At 42.6% G+C, this 17,721-nt stretch overlaps 1 long non-coding RNA gene across 3 annotated transcripts in view; it reads right to left on the bottom strand.

The window, feature by feature from the left end:
- LOC109423593 (uncharacterized) overlaps window positions 1–10,041 on the bottom strand; it is a 62,224-nt gene extending 52,183 nt beyond the window's left edge. The window contains exon 1 of one of the 3 annotated variants that reach the window (XR_009996595.1): window positions 9,024–10,041. This is a non-coding gene — a long non-coding RNA (uncharacterized LOC109423593). The remainder of the gene's footprint in view (window positions 1–9,023) is intronic. The other 2 variants (XR_003895979.2, XR_009996594.1) reach the window with 2 other exon arrangements.
- Between the last annotated feature and the right edge of the window lie 7,680 nt (window positions 10,042–17,721).

The raw sequence follows: 17,721 nt of genomic DNA, 5'->3' as shown, positions 1-17,721 counted from the left end.
TCTTTCTGAAAATCATACATGGATTCTTTCAGATATGCATTCAGCGATTCTTGAAAAATAAAAAATAAAAATAAAAAAAATATTTTTTTAATAAAACCTTCCACATACTTCTTCGGATATTATTTCAAGGATTCTTATAGAAATTTCCGTGGAGATTCCTTTAAAAATACTTCATGAGATTTTTCCAAAAAATTTCCCAAAGATGCCAAGTTTAAGTTAAAAAAATTTTTTTTCAAAAATAACCCATGGATGTCTTAAAAAGTTACTCTCAATGCGAAAATTTTTCTCATATTTTGTTTTTGTTTTTTTTTTATTAAATAAGGCTGATACATTTTTTTTTACTTTTTGTCTCCCCCCCTTCCAAATTTTTTGGCTGGATTTTGCATTTTGAGGGGGTAGATGAAAAAATATTTATCAAAATATCGCAACTTGCCAAAAATTCTTTAACAAATCCGATGAGTTTTAAATATTTTTCTGATTTAATGCTTTATTATTTTTATCCCCACCCCCTCGACCAGCTAATGAGAGGTGGGACAAAAAGTGAAATAAATATTTGTAACGGCCTAACGAAGCAACACTTCAAAATCGGTTTTCGTACACATGTAGAATATGGACCAAGGTATTTTCTCATTTTTTTGTGGTGGATAATGTTTTTCATTTTTGCAGAAACCATTTTTGTACGAAAATCGATTTTGAAAATATTGCTTCGTTATATATAAAAAAAAAAACAAAACATGAGAAAATACATCCAGATTCGCCTTAAGAACTCGGTTTCACTCGGTAAGTCTTCGGCGGTTCTGCAGGGATAATTTTAATTCCTCCACAGCTGCCTTAAGATGTGTTTTCACGTTTTTCTTCAGAACTTCCTCCAAGAACTCCTTTAGGCATATTTAGAAATTCTTCCACGGATTAATTTACAAAATTCTTTGGAAAATTCTTCATTAGTTTTTAGAATTTTCATCATTTTCTACAGCGACTCCATTTAGAATTTTTTTATTTTTTTTCAGAAACTCTTCCAATCAGTAGTTTCTTTAGAAATTTTTCAAAAAATCCTTCAGAAATTCTTTTAGGCATTTCTTTAGGAAGTCCACCAGAGACTTCAGGGATTTATCCAGAAGGAATTCCTCCAGAGATTCTTTTAATATTATTCTCAGTGAATTAGGCAGGAATTCCTTTGAAGATTCACGTTTTTGAAGAAAACAATAAAAAAAAACTTGTAAGGATATCTGGAAGCTCCTAGATAAGCGTCTGTTAGAACCCCTACTAAAAAAACATATTGAGTTATTCCTAAAGGAATTTTTGTAGAAATTTCTAGGAAATATTTCAGAATAAATTTCTCTAAGAATCCGTGCAGAAATTCTTGGAGTTATTCTTAAACAAAATGCTGGATAAATTTCTGAGAAAACACATGGATGCACATCTGGTGAAAATCCTGAAAGAATTCTTTAGAGCACTGAAGAATTAAAAAAAAACTAATTTTTGAAGGAATGTTCGAAAGAAATCCTGAAAGAACCATGAACAATTTGTTGAAAATGCTATGGAATATATGCTGGAGTAATTTCTGTAGCAATTGCTGAGAGAATTATTGGAAAAAAATAAGTAAGAATCCTTGAAGTAAGGTCTGAATTCTAGAGTAATCCTAGAATAAACCTAGAGGAACTATTGAAGAAATCCCCGGAAGAAGTACCTGAAGAATCCCTTCAAATGTTGTTGGTGAAATTTCTAAATAAATACTCGATAAAATCCCCGAATAAATTGAATCATACCTGAAGGAATCTCAGCACAAATTCTAGCCTTATTTTAAGAATGTTTCTGAAAAAAAAAACCTGAATTTCTAAAGCACAAATCTGCAGCAATTTCTGAAAGGATCTCTTGAAAATTCTTCGAATCATTGAGAAAACACTTCCCTTGGAATTGCATCTTTTGAAAAAACGTTTGGGGGAATTCCTGAAGACACCCCTGGAGAAATTCTAAGGAGATTTTTTTTGAGAAATTCGTAGAAGACTTTTTTGAGAAATCTAAAAAATGAACTCCTGGAGAAAACTCTGCCATATTTCTGGAGGGATTCCTCCAGAATCATACGTAGCAAAGAAGGAATTTCTTAGGAAATCAAGCACCAATTGCAAGATTAATCCATTGAGAAATTTCTTGAAAAACTCCTGAAAAAGTGCCAAGCAAAATTTCTGTAGGAATTCCTCTGGAGGAGTTCTCAAAGAAATGCATGGACAGGAATGCATTGAAAAAAGCTTCCTAGAAGAATTTTTTTCAGGCATTCTCGTACAAATCAGTCCAAAACATCCTGCAAGAATCTTCAAAATCTGGAAAGAATCCCCAAAGGAATTTCTTATGATGTCCCAGCCAGTAATCGTGAAGAATTTTCTAGGAATTCAGGTAGAACAATAATGAATAACAAAAGAAAAATAAATACTCCAGAAAAGAATTCTCCAGCAATATGTATTATCCGAATTATCATCAGTAATTTTCTTTGAGATTTCTCCAGGAAAATTTCCAGATGTAATTCTATGAGAATTTTTTTCTCAGGTAGATTCAAATATTCTTTCAGAAATTCTTCTAATGATTTCTTTGAGAAATTTAGAAATTTGTCAGGAACTCTTTCATAATTTATTGATGGAATTTCTCCGGAGGTTGCTTCTGGTAGTACTCTATTTGTTCAGGGGTTCTCTCCGGCATTTATTTAGAAATTCTTTTCCAAAATATTCAAGTGTTTCTTTGGAAAGTATTCATGAGTTTTTGCAGAAGCTCCTCTGGATATTCTCCAGGAATTGCTTAAGATTTTTATTCGGATGTTTGGGAATTCTTTCATTTTTTTCCGATGATGTTTCGTGAATTTTTCTCAAGATTCTCACAGAAATTTTTGAGGATATTACTCCAGAATCTATTTGTATATTTGTTCAAGTAACTTTTATATGAACCAGCAGAGGGTTCTCCTATTCACCTTACAAAAAAAAACAATTCTTTCAGTGTTTTTTTTTAAAGAATTTCTCCAGTTTTTTTTTTATTTCATCAGGATTTCAGTTATTTTCGTTGACGATTTTATGTACCACTTCCTTCTGGAAAAGTATAACAAATGTTTCTAGGAAGTCCTCCAGAGGTATCTCAAGAAGTTCTTCAAAAATTTCATAAAGAAAATTCTCCAGGGATCTCTCAAAAGTTTATTGAGGGATTTATTCAAGAAGTTCACCAAGGCACTGTCTGCAATTTCTGCAGACATTTTTGAGAGTTTTTTAAACTCCGCAACGTTTTTCTTCGGGAATCCCTCCAAACATTTCTCGAGCAGCTTTTCGTTCAAATTATTTTCAGAGTTCCTTTACAAGTTTCTCATAATTTTTTAATGAAATAAAGCAGGTACAGTATTTTTCCGATTTTATCACGCCCCTTTTCGAAAATGCTTTAAAATATTCTACAAAACCTATACGCATTTTCAATATTTTTAACGTTGCAAAATGCGCCTTCAACATTAATCTTGAAGAAGAGGACTTGCTCTCAGTTGTAACAGCAAACGAATGAAAACTGAAGAAATGACGCGCGGAAGGCATGACTAAATCGGAATATGGCTTTTATATTTCAAGGAGTTCTTTCAAAAGATAAATTATGGAGTTGCTCAGAGAACCCCTCCAGAAAATTCCTAAAGGTATCACCCGGATTTTTTAAGGAATTCCAGATCGTCCAGGGATTTCTTTGGAAATTCCTTTAAAGATTCTTTAAAGAATTAAAACTCCTGAAGGAATTCCTGGATCAATCCCTACGGGAATTTCCGGATTATGTCCTGCAGGAATTCCTGGAGGAATCTCTGAAGAAATCCCAAGAAATTCCTGGAGGAATTCCTAGAGAAGTCCCTAAAGGAATCCCTGCAGAAATTCCTGGAGGAATTTCTAGAGGAATCCTTGAAGAAATTGATGGTGGAATACTTGGAGGAATCCCTAGTGGATTTCCTGGAGAAATCCCTGGAAGAGTTTCTGGAGGAATTTCTGGAGGAATTCCTGGAGGAATCCGTGGAGGAATCCCTGAAGGAATTCATGGAGGAATTCCTGGAGAAATTCATGGAGGAATTCCAGAAGAATTTTGGGGAAGATTTCAAGAACAAAAATCCTGGAACAATCCCAGGAGGAATATTCAGAGGAATCCCAGGAAGGATTTCTAGAGAAACACCAGGGGCAATTCCCAGAGAAATTCCCAGAGGAATTCCTAGGGGAATCCCTAGAGGAATTCCTTGAGGAGTCCCTAGAAGAATTCCCAGAAGAATCCTTAAAGGAATTATTAGAGGAATCCCTAGACGAATTCCTAGAAGAATCCCTAGAGGAATTCCGAGTGGAATCTCTAAATTTCTAGGAGTAATCGCTGGAGGAATCACTGGAGGAATTCTTGAAGGAATCACTGCAGAAATTCCTACAGCAATTCCTAGAGGAATTCCTAGAAGAATCCCTAGAGGAATTTCTAGATGAATCCGTAGAGGAATTCCTGGAGAAATCCCTAGAGGAATTTCTCTGGATCTGTCCTTGGAGGAATTTCTGGATCTGTCCTTGGAGGAATTCCTGGACGGATCCCTGGAGGAATTTTTGGACGAATCCCTGGAGGAAATCCTGGAAGAATCCCTAAAGGCATTCCCGAAGGCATCCCTGGAGGAATTTCTGGAGGAATTCCTGGAGAAATTCCTGAAGGAATCCTTGGAAGAATTCCAGGAGAAATTCCCGATGAAATTGTTGGTATATTGCCGAAGGAATTCCTACTGGAATTTCCGAACGAATTCCTGCTGGAAAACCCGAAGGAATTCCTGATGGAATTCCCGAAGGAATTGCTGGTGCATTCCTGGTGGAATTCCTGAAGGATTTCATGGTTGTATTCCCGAAGGAGTTCCTGGTGGAATTTCCGAATTAATTCCTGATGTATTCGCGAAGGAATTCCCGTTGGAATGCCTGGTGTAATTCCTGCAGGAATTTCTGGAGAAATTCCTGGAGGAATCCTAGGGAGAATCCGTGGAGGAATCCCTGAAGGAATTCCTGAAGGAATCCCTGATGGATTTCCTGGAGGAATCCCAGAAGAAATTTAAGGAAGATTTCCAGAAAAAAATCCTGGAACAATCCCAGGAGGAATTCTCAGAGGAATCCCAGGACGGATTTCTAGAGAAATCCCAGGGGCAATTCCTAGTGAAATCCCCAAAAGAATTCCTAGGGGAATCCCTAGAGAAATTCCTAGCGGAATCCCTAGAGGAATCCTTAGAGGAATTCCTAGAGAAATCCCTAGGGGAATTTCTAGAGGAATTCCTAGAGGGATTCCTAGAGAAATCTCTAGAGGAATTCCTAGAAGAATCCCTAGCGGAATCCCTAGAGGAATCCTTAGAGGAATTCCTAGAGAAATCCCTAGAGGAATTCTTAGAAGAATTCCTAGAGGAATTCCTAGAGGAATTCCTTGAGGAATCTCCAGAGAGATTCCAGGAGTAATCGCTGGAAGAGTTCGTGGAGGGATCACTGAAAGAATTCCTGGAGGAATCACTACAGAAATTCCTACAGCACTCCCTATAGGAATTCCTAGAAAAATCGCTAGAGGAATTTCTAGATAAAGAATTCCTACAGGAATTCCAGAAAGAATCGCTGAAGGAATATCTGGATCTGTCCCTGAAGGAATTCCTGGACGGATCCCTGGAGGATTTCTTGGGCAAATGCCTGGAGGAATTCCTTATCGAATTCCTGGTGGAATTTCTGGAGGAATTCCTGGAGAAATTCCTGAAGGAATCCTTGAAGGAATTCCTGGAGAAATTCCCGACGAAATTGCTGGTGTATTCCCGAAGCAATTGCTAGTGGAATTCCCGAAGGATTTCATGGTGGTATTCTTGAAGGAATTTCTGATGGAATTTCCGAATTAATTCTTGGTGTATTCTAAGGATATTAAGAAATTCCAGGTGGAATGCCTGGTGGAATTCCTGGAGGAACCTCTGGTGGAATTAACGGAATAATTCCTGATTGAATTGCTGGATGAACAACTGGTTGAATTCTTGGAGGAATTCGTGGTGGAATTTCCGAATGAATTTCTGGAGGAATTCATGAATGTATTTCTGGTTGAATTGTCGAATGAACTCCTGGTGGAATTCCCGGAGGAATTACTGGTGGAATTCCTGGAGGAATTACTGATGGAACTTCCGGAGGAATTCCTGGTGGAATTCCAGGAGGAATTCCTGGTGGAATTCCAGGAGGAATTCCTGGTGGAATTCCAGGAGGAATTCCTGGTGGAATTCCAGGAGGAATTCCTGGTGGAATTCCTGGAGAAGTTCCTGATGGAATTCTCGGAGGAATTCCTTAAAGAGTTCCCGGAGTAATGCCTGGAAGAATACCGGAGGAGCTCTTGGAGCAGTGACCGGAGGAATTCTCGGAGAAATTCCTGGAGGAATTTATCGTTGGGATTCCTGGAAGAATCTTAGAGGAATTTCGAGAAAAATCTCAGAGTTACTATTGGGGAAATCTCAGAGGAATTCCTGGAAGAATCCCTTGGAAGGACGTGTTGGAATCCCTGAAGGAATTTCTGGGAGAACTTTTGGAGGACTCCCTGGAGGAATTCATGGAGGTATTCCTGCAGCAATGCCTGACGGAATCTCTTTAGGAATTCGTGGAGGAATCCCTGGAGGAATTTCTGGAGGAATTCATTTAAGATTTTCTGAAGGAATCCCTGGAGGAATATCTGGAGGAAGCCCTGGAGGAATCCCAGGATGAATTTTTGAAAAAACTTCTGGAGAAATTCCAGGAGGATTTCCTGGAGGAATCTCAGAGGAATTTTTGGAGAAATCTCAGAGGAGTTACTGGAAGAATGCCTGGGAGAAGACATGTGGAAATCCCTGGAGGAATTCCTGGAGTAATCCCTAGGGGAATTTCTGGGAGCTCCCAGGAGCAATTATTGGAGGCAATCCTGCAAGAACTCCCGAAACTGTCCCTGGAGAAAATTCTAGAGGAACTCCTGGAAGATTTCCTGAAGGAATTTGCGGAGAAATCTCTGGAGAAGCCTCCTGGGGGAATCTTGGAGGCATATTTTCATTACATGATCAAAATATCCTCGTAACGGGTTCCTGTCGATTGTAAAAAGTTGACATGACTAGCTTGGTCATATGAACAAATTCTACTCGATTCAGAAGAGGTAAGCAAAAAACATCCTTCCCTGGTCTTAGTCCGGTATACTCAACGCTGGTGCAACGCTCAATAAGGTATTAGGTCAACGCTGGTGCTGTTTGTCAGATTCTGGATGAAATCTCCCCGCATTTGCACCGTCGAACCGAGTCTCTATACGAAAATCTGGTACATGTTCTAGGTGCCTATGTCCTGGAATGGCCTCGAGGCCCGGTCAGATTTTTGGAACTTATCTATAAGAAATCTTTTAATTATGTCTAAGAGAATAAGCATCGGATTAAAAATGGATTTTTGAGAGTGTCACTTTGTCACCCCAAATGTCAAATGTGTAGCTATTCTTGATGTACTCTTCCCAGATGTCGTTTGAAAGCTGATTTTTGCTTAAAAATGCTCGTTTTCAAAAGTTAGAAAAAGTCAGAAAATTTCAGGTTTTTAACTTTTAACCTAACGAAACGGCAGCCGAAAGGAAGGTGATGATTGGCCAAAAATTACCCTTATGAAAAAGGATGATTAACACGAATCAGGGTGCTCTTTTTTGGGATTCGGAGTTCAAGGCAAAACACTAACTATGTGAGCATCTCACACAATCTCCGATGGACCAAGAACAATTACGAAATCCCGTCAGCCTGTGATCAGACTTTGTTAGTTGCGAATAAACCTACAAATAAAAATACTTTGTTATCTATTTGGTAAACAGTGACATTATCAACAACAAGTCTAGTACACCTGACCTTGGAAATAAGCCTAAGATTTGGATTTCGACTAACTGCGGCTTGGAGCTAATAGGTCTTGAGTCATAAAGACCTAGGAAAAACAAAATGCAACCTTGCAAATTCAACTCATGCCTAATCCATCTCGTAAATATTTGATTATGCAAAATTTCGATAGCCTTTCTATCATAAACCCAGCTTCACCTCTCACCTTAAAGTATATATATATATTTTTTTGTTTTTATTAATGTGTATTTTAACTTGGGAGCTAATTCTACACTGGACCTTAAAGTATATTTTTTTCTACTTGAATCGCTACCAACAGGGACAAAACCTGATCCTATGAAATCTTCAACAGTTATTAATCGAAAGCATTCTCTGCCAATGACCATTTTGCATGTGTAGTGTATATCGTGTGACAGGCGCGAACTTGGGCGCGAATATACTTTATGTACAAGGAAGTCAAGCAAATTTCCATTACGAAATGTTCCTAGACCGACCGGGTATCGAACCTTAAGCATGGCCTTGCTGAATACTCGCACGCTTACCGCTTTAATTTTATGAGCTCACAAAAATCGAAATAGTCAGTAATTCCAATTTCAATTCGATCCTAGATAAGTAAATACCATGGAACCATTGAAAGTCTGCTGAAAGGAGGGCAGCTGAGTTGTCATCTACTCGCCGTTGATTTCTTATCGTCATATCTAATCAATGGTCGAAACGAATCTTCTCAGACTTGACTCTATCGCGAACACCGCACCGCTGCTGAAACATTCCATCACGTTCGTTCCGTATCGAAGGCACCAAATAACAGGAAATTAAAAATTATCCATCTCTATTCTCTGCGCTTCGGAGGGATTCACACCCCATGGCGAACTTCTGTCCACCGAGGGGTATTGTCTTTGACATTACGACCTATAACATTCACACACAGCGGCACTAAAAAACCGGAAAAACTTGGCACTCGGCAGCAAAAAACCAATTTCACAATTTTTCCGGTCACCGTTTGCACTCTGCACCTGCAAGAAGAACCATTCCATCAGTGCCAGCTACTGCTGCTGTTGCTGCTCCATACTCCCCCCGTTTTCCCGTGTTATTATTCTGAGTGATTTTTCACTCTTCTCGTGATCCTTTTCTTCGCGCTCACTTTCACCCCGTTTCGCTTTCAAACAAAACAACCTACCCGTGTGAGCACTCACTCTAGCTAGCACTGCGCCTTCTGTGCCGGAACGGATTTCCGTCGACTATTATTTCTTCCTCTTCGTTGCACAGTGTGCACCTCCCTCTGTCCTGTCTCGATCTCTGACTGTGATTGTATGGGGTCGGTGGTAGTGGCACTATTTCCGACAGGTGAACTTCTTCAATCTGATTGCTTTAATTCGGTTTGTTCTTTACCGTAGAGATATATGTACGTTGAGGATTGGTTTGAACTCTGATTTACTTCGTATTCGTGTTGAATTCTTCTTCTACGATTTTCACGAGGAACTTCACTGTTCTTCAACTATCTCTTAATTAATCTTCACACGCTTGGAAGTTATTTTTACCATCAACTGTTATCAATTCTTCTGGATCAAAATTCGTCGATAATTCTTATCTTCAAATTCACCACTTCTTTTTATTCACCACTTTTTACATCCTTTTAAACATCCACATTGGCTTTCCTAAGAAACGTCCAATTGAAAGTATTTGATGCATCAAATGGAATCAAACTGACAATAGTTTCACTGACGCTCACTTCTCACTGTATTCAATCTCCCGACTGTTTCCCATTCGTCTGACTCCAGTCACGTGCTTTTTCGATTTTCGGCAACCCTGACCCTGGTCACACCGTTTCCTAGTTTGCCGCCGCGTTCTTCCGTCGTTAACGTCGTCAAGCCAAGCAAGCCAAGAAAGTCCTTCTCCTTCCCGGACCAAAAATTCACAAGAAAAGTCGCCTGCACTCGTCTCCTCGGTCTCCACAGCTCGAAAACACTATCTCGCCTTCGGATCGAAACGCGCGGAACACACTCGGTTGGTCGAACTCGAAGCCGCGCGTCTTCTTCTTTTGCCGCGAACCGCGCAGAACATACGTTATCTCTCGCTCGGAGAACGTATTTTTCCCTACTGACTGAATAGGCCAACTGATAGCGAGCCAACAGCGGCGACGGCGGTCCTCACAGCTGGGTCGTCGTCGTCGTGGGTCTCTTCCAAAAGCCGAACCGACGATGGCCAAGTCGCGCGATAAAAACTCACCATTGAACGACGACGGTCACGACCAAGACGCCGCCGGGATGAGACCGCCAAGAAGAAAACAGCTGCGCGCATCGTGTGACCAAGCGGCGGACGGCCGCTGATGGTGAGTTCCACCGAGAGAGTGAGATACCGCGCCGCCGGTTCACATCGAGTCGCGTCGCGACGCCATGCAAGGTCTCTCTCTTCTGTGGTGATTATGATCACCATCATCATCGTATCACCCACGTTCTGGATGGTTGTTGTGTCGGGCGATAACATTCGTGCGAGCAACACATGTCGAACAAGACATAAAACCAGTGCTTCGTGGGATGACGACGACGTGACGACGAGGGGGCGGAATCGAGTGATATACGACCTATACGACTGGGCTGTTGACGCCTGGCGGCGTTGCTGTTGGGTCGATCATTGTAGTTTGATATTTTACAGGTGTGAGAACGTCTTGATGATATTCACACAGGTGAATTTATCATTTGATGGACGTGACTCAACACATTACTACAATACGTGTGCAAATGAAAATTAACTCATATTTGGATTGTACACAAATATTCCCACTATATGTATGTACTATCTATGGGAACTCAAATTACCGTGTAGTTGCAAACCCTCCAGAAGAGAGCGAGCATAATCCTATTCGAGAGCACAAGGTTCACCTGCATGTGATTAGATATTTTGTCATAAGGTTGCATGAAGTGGGTGACTGTTAGGGTGGCCGTGGCTTGTCTATGTTAGAAAACCTGGAGGATCTAGTTGACGCTAAACTTATTGCTACAATACTAACATTACTTTCACTCATGAGTGGTGCAGAGGGTCGAATTAAAAGATCTTCATCCTGGATGATTGCCAGCCATCGCCTTGAACTGTGGTTCGTTGTTAAGGCTGCGCCGCCATGATCTTCTGGGTCTGCCTCTGCTGCGATGTCCTGCTGGGTTCCAATCTAACGCTTGTTTGCATATTTAGTTTCCGCCTCTGCGTAGAGTATGACCGACCCACCTCCACTTTCGCTCCCGAATTTTTGTCGCTATCGGCTTTTGATTACATCGACGATAAAACTCCACGTTGGAGATCCTATTGTGAAGCCACCATGCACGAATTATATACCGCAGGCATCTATTGATGAAGACCTGCAGCCGTTGAGTGTTCGCCACTGATACACACCAGGTTTCACTGACGTATAACAGTACATATTTCACGTTCGAGTTGAAAATTCGAATTTTGGTGCGTCGATTAATCTGGTTGTTTTTCCATACATTTCCTAAACTCGCAAAAGCAGCCCTCGCCTTCTTGATCCGTGCACCTATGTCGATCTTGGTGCCGGAATCGGCCGCCAAGATACTGGAAGCTTCCAGCATTCTCCACTGATTGCCCAGCTACCGTAAAGCTGGAACGGTTGATCGTGTTTACATCCAACGATTTGGTCTTGTTGACGTTGATGGTAAGACCTGCCGCTGAGAAGCGATTGGCAAGATCATTGAGCTTGTTCTGCATATCAGACCTCCGTTCAGTTAGGAGAGCAACGTAATCAGCCAGTTCGAAGTCATTTAGGTGCTTTATGATAATGGGCTGCCACAGCAATCCACGATTTGGTTCACAGTCAATCGCACCTACCAGGATCTCGTCGATTACGATGAGGAACAGTAGCGGTGATAGTATACATCCTTGCCTCACTCCAGCAACGATCCGGATGGGATCGGAAAAAAACATCGTTGTGCAATACTCTGCACGAAAATGCCCTGTTCTGTGCTTCAATGAGGCCGATGATTTGCACTGGGACATGCCTGAGGGTTTCCCACATGTTTCCGTGATTGAGACAATCGAAAGCTTTTTCGTAATCAATGAACACCAAGTAGAGAGACTCTTGGATTCATTGATTTGCTCCAGAATAATACGGAGTGTTACAATGTTGTCCACAAAGGATCACGGAATCTTGCTTGCTCCCGTCGGAGAGTTGCGTCAATCTTCTCCTGTATCCGGCTAATGATCACTTTGCAGAGCACCTTGAGAACGATACACACTAACGTGATGCCCCGCCAATTATCGCATACAGTCAGGTCACCCTTTTTGGGTACCTTTACTAAGACGCCTTGCATCCAGTCGGCCGGAAACGTCGAGGTTTCCCATATGTTGCAGTAGTTGTGCGGATACTACGGGGTCAGCTCTGAGCATCTCAGCTGATATGCGATCGACCCCTGGGCCCCGTTCGATTTCATGCTACGGATGGCTGTTTCTATCTCCTGCGCTGATGGAGCTTCAGTGTTGACACGGGTAATGCGTCGAACCCTTGGCGGATCATGCTAAGGTGTTGATGATGTGGCCGACACTTGAAAAAGGCTTCCAAAGTGCTCGAATCAGCGTTTCAACTGGTCAGCCGGGTCGGTCGGTAACTGTCCAGACGTGTCTGTCACGAGCACCGTAGCATTCATGTTAGTCCCACTAAGGCGACGTGAAACATCGTAGAGGGGACGGATGTCGCCAGTGTTTGCGGCTTTCTTGCCTTCGTCGGCTAGGGAGTCCGCCCACGCTCTTTTGTCCCGTCTACATGAGCGTTTCACTTCCTTCTCGAGAGCCAAATAGCGCTGACGAGCTACGGCTTTGGCTCCTCGTGTTTTCGCTCGCTCTATCGTGGCTTTGGCATTCCTTCGCTCCTCTATCTTCCTCCAGGTATCATCTGTGATTCATTGTTTTCTCCGGGTGCGTAGCTCACCCAAATTATTCTCACCGGTGGCGATGAAGGCGTTCTTGATAGCGCTCTACGCCTTTCGGAATATCCGCAGCTCGATTCTCTAGCTACTCAACAAAGGACCTTCTCACCGCTGCGTCCTCTAGTCAACGTGTGTTAAACCGGTGCCCGATTTTCTACTCCTGTCAATGGATCCTAGCAATGCGCAGCCGGATCTCGCCGATTAGAACATGAGTGTCGGACGCAATGTCGGCGCTACGTTTGTTCCGCACATCAAGAAGGCCCCGTCTCCATTTTCGGCTGATGCAGATGTGGTCGATTTGATTTTCCGTGACGCCATCACTGGAAACCCATGTCACTTTGTGCACTAATCGATGAGGAAAGAGCGATCCCCCAATCACCATGTTGCCACAAAACACTGGAAACAGCTCTCCGTTTTCGCTCATTTCTCCGAGACCATGGCGTCCCATGACGTGCTCATAGTCCGAGTTGTCAGAACCAATCTTCGTGTTGAAGTTACTCATGAGGATCTTGATATCACCTTTTGGAATCTTGTCCACGACAGCATTCAGTTGACTGTAAAAGTTCTCTTTGTCTTCCGCATCGGTTAGCGCGTAACATAGGATAAAGTTAAGGTTTCCAACCCGTGTTCTAAATCTGGCTACAATTATGCTCTCATTAATTGGTGCCCACTTCATGAGCGCAGCGTTGATGTGAGAGCTGAGCAAGAAACCCAATCGACGGTGGCGAGGAGCGTGTTCACCTCGTAGGTCATAGTAATCCACCGTGGTGGGGCTGCCACCTTAGGTATAGCTTCCTGTGGAGGTGCATTTCATACTCAGCCGCTGGATGCCAGAACAGATGCTGTTTGAGCCGCACCTCCTTGGTGAACAGACGCTCGAGACGTATGTACCTCCTCAAGTCCTCAATATAGCTGAAATCAGAAGGAAAATAGTGCAAGACTGCACTACCAGCTAAGCACACAACTCTTAGCTAGCGGTCTTTGTCATCGCTTGACCCGCGGAAGCATGGGGTAGGAACTTGTGAGGATCAGAGCTGAAGTGTAGAATTAGCATTTAAGTTAAACACATTAATAAAAACAAAAAAAAAGGATCAGAGCTTTGTTGGACGCCTCCTTTTCGACTCACCGTTTTGCAGCACTTCAATTAAGAGAATTTAATTTTCGAGAAATTTTTTCTCCAGGGGGTTTGAGATGTGGCCAAGAAAGTTTTCTGTGTTTCAGGGACGCCTTAAAGGAGGATGTTCCTGGGGGATTCAGGGTTTCAGATCCAGTTTTCATATTTGTTTTGAGGGATCGAACAAAGCTAGATGGACATTTCAGAGATATTTCAAGAGGTTTATAGGGAGATTTAAGGGATTCCAGAGAGCTAGATGGCCGTATCTGAACCCCTAAAACAACCCCTGAAACCTCTTTGGGGCTCCATGAGACTCCCTGGGATACCCTGAAAACCACTGAGACTACTTTGAACACCCCAGAGACGCCTTAGAATCCCATGGAACGAACCCTCGAAGATTACCTGCAATGCATCTGAGACCTGAGACCTTCAGGAACCCCTGAAATGAACCTAAACCACCTGGAACTCAATTGAAACCCCCCGAGACACCTTGAGACCCTCCGAAACTCACTGAATCCCTCAGAGAACTCCTGAGACTCCCTGGAACTTCTATGGAACGCCCCTGAAATGGGCTTGACAACTCTAAAGGCTAAGAAATTAGGGGCCAAACAGCCGATGCGGTAAGCGCACGTGTATTCAACAAGACCAGGCTGAGGGTGACGAGTCTGTTTCCCGGTCGGTCCGGGAATATTTCCCAAATTTCTTGGACATAGAGTATCTTTAGGCACGCTTGCAAAAAGTTATTGGTAGAGGAAGCTCTCAGTAAATAACTGTGGAAGTAGAACGTCACAGTGTCACACAAAAAAGAAAAAGACGGTGGAGCAGGAGCAGAAGAAGAAGGTGAAGAAGAACGGTTGGGACTCTCCTGAAACTCTCAAAGACCCTTGGAATGTCCTGTAAAATGCCTCTGAGACCCCCCGGGAACCCTCTGAATTTCCCTGAATGCCCGTAAAGTGTCTTGTGCCTCCTGATACCCCAATGAAACCTCTTGGATCCCCTGAGACCTCACGAAGAGCCTTTAATACTACCTGAAATCTCTATGAAACTTTCCTAGACTTCATAAAACTCCCACGATACCTCTTAGTGCCCTTCGATACATCCTAACACTCTGGAAACGCCCCTAGACCCCCATGAAATCCGCTGATACTCCCTGAAACTTACCTTAACCTTTTGGAGCCGGATTGTTTCACCACAGCTGCCGCAAACGCGCTCGCCTTCAACACGTTTGTTATGCCCGGTCTCATCGCTGGGGTCATATTGACCCCTCTGGCTCCGGTGTCCGGTCATTTGGCTGTATGCCATTTGGCCGAATGTCGTTTGGCTGAATGCCTTTTGGTGGAAATATGATCAAATCAGTTCAGAGGTGAGGATAAACCTCGGGTAACATTGTAGCTGCCAAAATGATGATCAGAAATATTTCCTTCTTTTAATCATAGGCTATTCTTCCTAGTTTTACCATTGAGGAATCAGTTTGCGTTGAAACTGTAATTTTTTGTCAGAGATGTTTCCTCTTTGAATCATAGGCTATTCTTTCGAGTTATACTGATGTGGGCAACAGTGGCATTCAGTTTTCGGCCAAACGGCATTCGGCCAAACGGCGTTCGGCTAAGTGACCCGGAACCTCTAGCTCCAAAGGGTTAAACGCACCTGAAACGACCCTGCGTCTTTCTGGGCCTCCTTGAAGCTCTCGAAGCGCGCTTGGGACTCGCCGAAACACTCTTGAAACCCCCAAAACGCCTCTGAGACTAGATAGAAGCCCCTGGTGCATCCTGAGACCTCCCGTCACTGAGACCCCTGGAACAAATTTGTATGTTCAAGCCTCGTTGGATAAATGTACAGCTCGTGCCACAAAATAATCTTTTCTCATTGCTAAAATAGTTATTATGAACATTATGACATTATTTGTACTAACAGCTTGAGGTGGTTTCCAGAAAGTGTCCAGAGAGCTAAAAAAATGGGGTTCTAAGAGGCTTTAGGGGTCAATCACTTAACCTAATTTACAGCTCTTTTGTCCATTAGGGCACTGCGTGAGCGATTTCAATTGGCAGGTATACTTGCCCTTTGTACAGTGCCTGAATATATTCTATTCTAATTTTACTATATCGAACTGGTTGCCGTTGCGCTGCTTCCACTTTCTACCCTATCATGTAGAATGATGAGCACGAGGATGTTGATGTGTGGCTGTTGGTTGTTCCTGTTTCCAGCTCGATTGAGGGTACATTATCAGGTGCCATTCAACGATGTCCATGTATCCCGGTCCGTTTGAGCCATGGGCTCAGTTGAGGGTCAGTATCAGCTGCTCTCAGGGGGAAAGAGCACCTTCGAAAGTGCCGGGGTTGAGATCGAACCCATGACCATCTGCTAATGAAGCAAACGTGTGACCAATTGCCCTTAAGGGGGTTGTTCCAACGGATTTGAGGATCCTTTTTAGGGCGTTCTGTCAGGATTTGTTGGCGTTTTAATGGGATTACATGGAAATCATTTCAGGAGTTTCAGGGTGTTTCAGGAACATTTTAAGGGCGTCCCTAAAGGTTTTAGGGGCGTTTGATAGTATTTCAGGTGCGTTTCATGGGGTTTCTGGATCCCTATTAAAGACGTCCAAAGCGGTTTCAAAGGCATTTCAAATTGATTATGATGATTTCAAGGGCGTTTTAATGGAATTACATATGTCTGACACCGGGAATTTAAAGGCATTTCAGGCCAGGGTCATATCAGGGGGTTTCAAGAATAACTTTAAATCAAACGGCATTTCAGGGGCGATCCGAAAGATATTGTGATGGGGTCTCTGAATATTTTCTGAAACTCCCTGAAATGCCTCCAAGATCCCCTGAGAACAAAATTTAATGCATCTGAAACGCTTCGAAAACCCCGAAAACTCCTCCGTAACGCCTCTGAATCCCACCCGAAAAAGCCTTGAAACTTCGTTAAATGCCTACAAAATCCTACTAAAACCCCCTCGGACCCCATGTAAAGCACCTTAGGCCCTCCGAAACCCCCGAAAACGAATCCGTAACATTGGGAATCCACTGAAACTTTTTGAAATGCTTTTGACAAACCCCTCAATCCCCGAAAATTCCCTTGAAATTCTCCTGCTGCCCTGCTTTGGGGAGTCCACTAAGGTCCTTACCACTCAAAATTCTGTGCATATGCAAAGGCACCATCCGAAAAACTCAATTTTTACAGCACTCGTCATTGTATTGTCCAATTCGGCAAGCCTCGTTCCATAAATGTACTACTCGTGCTGGAAAAGTCTTCACTTTGCATCTTGTTGCAAAACTATCATTTAAAGTATTCGCATGAGCACAATTTGAGAGTTCTTCCATCTGTATAGATGTAATACAAAAGCTTTTTAAGTATACAGCAGAAGATCCGGGTTACATGAAAACTTTTCCACAACACGAATTCTCCAGTCAGTACCTACAACGTAACAAATGCTAATTACCACCGAAGAAAAGATTTACTGTCAACAGTAAATCTTCGCTTATCTTCCAGGCAGCGGTATTTTCCCGTAAACAAAGCGAAACACATCTCCCAATCTTGAATCGTGACCGAAACGTGAGTTGCATGATTTGCGTATCCCGTTCGACCCCGTCGCCGTGCCGGGGAGGGGGCGCCTCATGCGAGAGAATTACTGCTTCTAGTAGGGCAAAAACCATACATTAAATCACACTTCGATACAGCACCAGCCAGCCAGCCAGCCCGGGCCAGAATGTACGCGTACGTGCGATATACACGGAAAAATATTATAACCCAAAGAATAAGTTTTAAAAACTCAAATTTGGCTAAACTGCTTAAAGTTTTAACTCAAAGTTGGGTTGTTTTCTCCCTCGCCC

The sequence above is a fragment of the Aedes albopictus genome, chromosome 1 (genome assembly GCF_035046485.1).
Source record: "Aedes albopictus strain Foshan chromosome 1, AalbF5, whole genome shotgun sequence".
NCBI lineage: Eukaryota > Metazoa > Arthropoda > Insecta > Diptera > Culicidae > Aedes > Aedes albopictus.
Note: the sequence above shows the minus strand (reverse complement) of the source record. Positions and strands in the feature narration are given on the sequence as shown.